This window comes from Apteryx mantelli, chromosome 18 (genome assembly GCF_036417845.1).
Source record: "Apteryx mantelli isolate bAptMan1 chromosome 18, bAptMan1.hap1, whole genome shotgun sequence".
Classification (NCBI taxonomy): Eukaryota; Metazoa; Chordata; class Aves; order Apterygiformes; family Apterygidae; genus Apteryx; species Apteryx mantelli.
Window position 1 is genome coordinate 13,688,163 of NC_089995.1, and position 6,000 is coordinate 13,694,162.

The window sequence follows — 6,000 nt, forward strand, 5'->3', positions numbered from 1 at the left end:
TTGGAATTACAAAAATAGCTAGCTTACTAGTAAAAACCACCCACCCTTTCTGTCAAGTTTCATGTGAAATATTTGAAAGCACCTATTCACTCAAAGTTAATCTGTCAAAATCCCTAAACAGAAAGCTAGCAAAATGCACTTTGCTTTTATGACGCTCAGCTGGGCCTGATCAAAATCCAGTCATGATACTCAAAAACTTTTAAATAGGAATAGGCAGGCTAAAATGCAGTGATAACAACAGCCTTCAGGATATCTCAATCAGATTCAAAAGACTCAGTCCTTGTGAAAAATATTTATGTCCTGAATCAACTTATTCTCCTTCATTAAAAAGGATTAATTATGATGCACCTGACCAGCACTGTAAAACAGTACTCCTACTGCTCTACAAGAGTCTCTGGAGTGTCTGTAATAGCTCTATACAACACTGATAAGCCCCCAAATAAATAAAAGAGAGTCATGTATACAGACCACAGAGGTGACCAATCTCAAACACTAGGTGCGATCACACTGTCCCCTAAGTGCATGGCCCACAGATGAGGTAGGGGGGTGGATGCTGCTGACAATGGAGGTTTTCCTTCACTTTGCAGGAAAGGCTTCTTTTTGAGGATCAAAAGGTTGCAAGCTCAGTTCTTGCCCATGACTGAATAGCTTCTCTTTTTGAAAGATCCTGATTATGACTACAAGGTCTATGCTACTATGTACTCGTTACAGTATGAACACAAAATGAGACAAACTGAAGCTTCTCCTGTTATCAGAATTTATTTTTTAAGATATGGGGCAGAGGGGTTTCTAACAATAAGAGTTTGTTTCACACTAACAGTAAGAACTTGTGCAGAAGTCAGTAGTTTCATTGTCATCTTTGGGCTCCAATTTAGGTACACATATTGCTGAAAGATTCTATTTCTGTCAAAAGAAAATACTTTATATGGATGTAGACTAAATGATACAGAAACTGCAATGCATTGTTTAATCCAGAGAAGAATTATTACTTATTTTCAGTATAGCCCAAAAAATACTTGTATGGCACTTTCCTAAATAAACGCAGATAACCAGAATTCCTGCTGTGAAAAATTTAGAGTAAAGCTAAACTGGATATTTCTGGTTTTGACAATTTTTCACTTTTTAAACTCCAAACTTTCTAAACCTTCAGAAATTTCTTTGTCATACTGGAATTTTGACAGGAAAATTACATATACTTTTTTTTAAAAAATTACCTTTCATCTTGACAATAAGTTTTCTGAAAATGCAGACGTCATTACTGTTCATCGGAATTGTTTGATGAATGGTTGCAGTAAGGCCTAACCTTCCACTGGCTTCAGTGCCCTAGGAATCAGGATTTGTCATTTCTCAGGTTCATCTTCAACTCTTAGGCAAAGTCACTGTCGTCTCAGCAAGTTTTGTCTCCACAAGGAGTAAAATGTCAGGGCTTAGGGTTTCGATATTAGAAGGAAGCAACCTAACTGCTTCTAACTGGGACTCGGCAAGACAAAGAGAAGTTGGCCGTGGTGTTCACCTGCTGCGGCTTGCAGGTGGTAAGTATAGCATATGGCAGGATAGTGCAACTGCATATTGTTGCATCTTTCAGATTCAATAAACCAAATGCAACTGAAAGCTAAGATCTTTTGATCTATTTTATATATGCTTGTCTAAAAACAATGATTGACATTTTTCAGGTACTTTGTCATTGTCAGTGCTTCCACCATTAAACAAAAAGCCTGAATTTTTGGAACAGTTGCAAACAGGTGGCTTGATAGGTTTTACTTTCTTTTCTAGTGATAGAAATGTGATATCTAAAGGAAAAATGAAAGATTGTAGCGAAGGATTCTGTTAACATGTGACAGGTATCATTAGCTTATCAACCCTTGCTCCATCCAGAATGCTTTTATTCCAAAACTTCCATGTATAAGCCTCACCCAAGCAGAAAGCTATATCCGTGCTAATTTCACTAACAGTGAGATTTGTTCCTTTTTTCATTTTTCCTTCCCAGAAAAAGTAAGGTAAAGCTGAAATTAACTCAGTACAGTGCTGCAACAGCAAGTGCTGGAAGGTTCACTGCCCACTGCAAATTAATTTCATTTACATTTTATCACTACATTTTTATTTAGTAACAGAATGAGGAGTCCTTCCATATCCCAGCAAGCACTCATCTGTAGTCTTAGTGCAAGCAGATGGATAGCTTACATGAATAAATGCTAAGTAAGGTGCTTGATCTGGTCCTTGGACAATTCTTCCTTAAAAAGTGGGAGTTTCTTATTGAGATGCCTACAGAAGGAGTATAATGAGACTGTAATTTTCATCGACTCCTATGCACTATTGAGGCATTTAACCAATAGCCTTCAGGTCTTGACATAGGTATTCATATCATCGCTTTCAGTAGAGAATGTCTGGGTGAGCTCTACGGATTCCACTGTAAAACAAAGAGATTCAAATTAAGGCCCTGATTCCAAACAGTTAAGCATCTGCTTGCCTGCTTGAATGAGCAGTACAAGTGATTAGATGCAATTGCTAAGTCTAAAGTATACATGCGCAAAAGCCTTGCAAGAACTTACAAAGGAAGAAAGTAAAATTATCAAACTGGAAATGCAACATTCTAAATCACAGTCATTTAAATTACAGAGGCCAAAACATTGGTGGTTCTTAGCCTCCTTATTTAAATGGTGTTTATTTATTTAGAGCAAACAATTAACAGAACTCTGAGATCACAGATAAGGCTGCCTGGGTAGAATTTCTGTTTCCACACCATACACACATAAAATTAATCAAAGTGAGAGGTTTAAAAGCCTAATGCAGTGAAGACAGAAAATATTAAACTTTTCAAATCCTCATTTCTCTGGCCTTTTCCTCACCCCAGTCTCCTATCACTTTTTTCTTTAAAGACATTATGTGTTAGGAGAGCAAAGCAGCCTGGGGAGGTGATATTTTACCATCGTCTGTGCTATTAATGCAGTTAAAAAATCCTCAGACTGGAAAAATCAGACAGATGCATCTTCCAGGTTCACATGTGCCAACTCCATCTGTTAAATCATTAAAACACAGCCTTGGCAGATTCTGGAGAAAAACACATTTGTTTTCACTATAAAGAGGAAGAGTAAACTTTCTTTCTGTTCTTACAATTTCTCTCCTCCCCCTATAATTATTTTAATGTGAAAAACCTACATGAGTGGGTACTATTTACTATGCTACTGAAAAGAAAGATGTTTTCACTTAATTGGAATATGTATGTGTTAAATTGTATGTTGTAACCTGGGTTAGCCAAAGATCTATTAAACCAAGCTTATAGTTACATTAAGATGCTTCATCATTTGCCTTTTTATTGCATATATCTTGTTAGAGGACCTAGTAAAATATTCATTTTCCTTAGGAAAGGACCTGTTTAAAGTTATGTTTAAAGGAGCAGTTTACATAAGGAGCAGCAAATCTGATCAAAATAAGAGAGCTGCAGAACCTCGAATAAAGTAATTTGTAACAGTAAACCTTTTCCAAATTTAGCATTATTTTTTCTTTTGTAAAGATTTTTTTCTTTCATAAAGCAAAAAATTACCTCTTTCAGCATAAACAAAAAGCAGCAAAATGGCAATCTACATTCAATACCAAGATCCTGTATTTTCCCAATAGTAAATTTATTTATGCATTATTTTTCTACTACAGTCACTGTACAATCATTCTTCACTATGGCAACATTACATATAAAGCATATGTCTAAATATTGAGTCTTTTGAATGCAAGTATGTCTAGGATCATTGGATTTCATAAGTATGACAGTGTAAATATTTTAAATCCCATGACCTCCCACAGCTACTATAAAAAACAGATTCCTGCAAAATGTATTTTCTTTCTTTGTGTATTCTGTTGAGGAACTGAATTTCATTCTCCATGCATATACTCATCCTAAGAGCCTTCCAGACATTAATATCAAGAATATTTTTGAAAAGCAAATCATCTTTCAAAGTACATCATGCTGCAGATTATCACTGACCAGTCTAGTTTTATCAGCTGTAAGGTGCAGAGCTTGCAGTAACTGTTAAGAGTCACCCAATACTTTGCACAATGCAGAAACAAGGCAGCATTTTTTGAAAAGTTCATGGCCATTTCACATGCTTAGAAAGGGTCTTTTCGTTTCTCTGAGTAATGATAAATAAAATTGCCGTGCTTTTGGAGGAAACATCTTAACACAGAATAAACTAGTTCTAGATAGTTACAAGGCTTTGAAGCACATAGGGAAGAAAAGACAATAATTATTTCTGTGAGCATGTAACTCCTTAATATGAGTATCCAACCATATATTAAAAGCAGTAGGATCTCTTCAATCCTATTAGCTGAGAGATTCAGACATAGCTTTAGTGGTTAGATGGAAGATGCAGAAAAATGTCATTGAGTTGACTGTGCAGAGCTACCAAAGTTGTGGTTAGTTGTGGAGAAATGACATGGGCATTTCTACCACGGAAGGGCAAACTTTTGTCTCTGTGGAACTCCTAGGCAGATGGGGGGGGGCATCACCTCTCAGTATCTGGGACCAGAACACTGCAAAAATTTACTGCCTTAGCACAAGACCTTCCCTTCTCTCGGGGACCTCCCAGTGCAGGATTGACTGACCCTTTTCCAAGGAAATTTAAATATCACTTTGCTTTCATTCCCAAAACGGAGTTGCAAACTAAGCCTGCTCTTCCCCATAATATTACTAATGATGTTTCTATTTCCTTCTCCATCATTTAAGCTGTGCAAGCTGCACCCTGCTCCCAAACTGAGGGAAGAATTCAGCAGGTTTATTAGTGGATAAACAAAACACTTTATATTATGTACATTTTAATTTTACGCTATATACATATGAAATAGATAAAAATCCCATTTCCTCAGCAGAAGCGGTTAAGAAGTAATGAAGCTTTGCTTCTTGAAGCTAAACTCTGGCTCAAAATCTGATGAGGTAATAGTAATACAGACAACTGTCTGCCTACAGCAGGGTACAGGCAATTCATACTCTTGTATTACACAAAAAATTATTCGCTTGGTTCCTTTGTCTCTGTTTAGCAGTGTGATTTCAGAGGCCTACTTGAGGCTACATTTAAAATTTAGTCCCTGGTGTACAATGTTTTAGTTCCATAGGATCCTAGCAACATTTAGACATATCTGATGGGAGGGTGTAAAGACGACTGAGCCAGACTCTTCTCAATGGTACCCAGTGACAGGACGAGACGCAACGGGCACAAACTGAAACACAAGAAATTCCAGCTGAACATAGGGAAACACTTCACTGTGAGGGCAGCTGAACACTGAAAGAGGTTTCCCAGAGAGACTGTAGAGTCTCCATTCTTGGAGATATTAAAAACTCAACTGGACATGGTCCTGGGCAACCTGCTCTAGCTGACCTTGCTTGAGCAGTGGGGTTGGATCGGATGATACCCAGAAGTCCCTTCCAACCTCCACTATGCTGAGAATCTATGATTATTAGTGAATTCCACAGGTAGTGAAGCATTCTGCATAGACATTTACTTCATCACAAGATGTCAAACAGATCCAAACTCCCAAACCTCCAGTATGCTCAGCCAAAAGCTCAATAAATACAGTATGCCCTTCTAACTTAATCACTGCACGCATTTCACTGCCTGAATGTGGAACTGACTTTATGAGAGTAAAAATCTTGGAGCTTCTTGCTCTGCTCTTACCTCAGTGTAACTCCACAAGTATCAACAAAGTGGACTGGCAAAGGGAGAAATATGGCCAGTACATTACTGTTGTAGGTGTTAATAAAAAAGCAGTGCAGAATGCTCCTAGAAATAAGTTTTCCTCACATTTGCAATTTATTGTGTTTGAAATATTTGGACATGTACTGGAGAAACACTTTATCAATAACCTTAAGATCCTTATAAATGTCAAGATATTGTTTTAACACTTCCCTGTTGGAAAAGTTGAGTATACCTCCAGTTTGTCTTTTTACCTTCTTTCAATTTACAACTTACTAATTATTTGCATTTTTAGTAATGCCAGTATTATGTGAGCATGTTT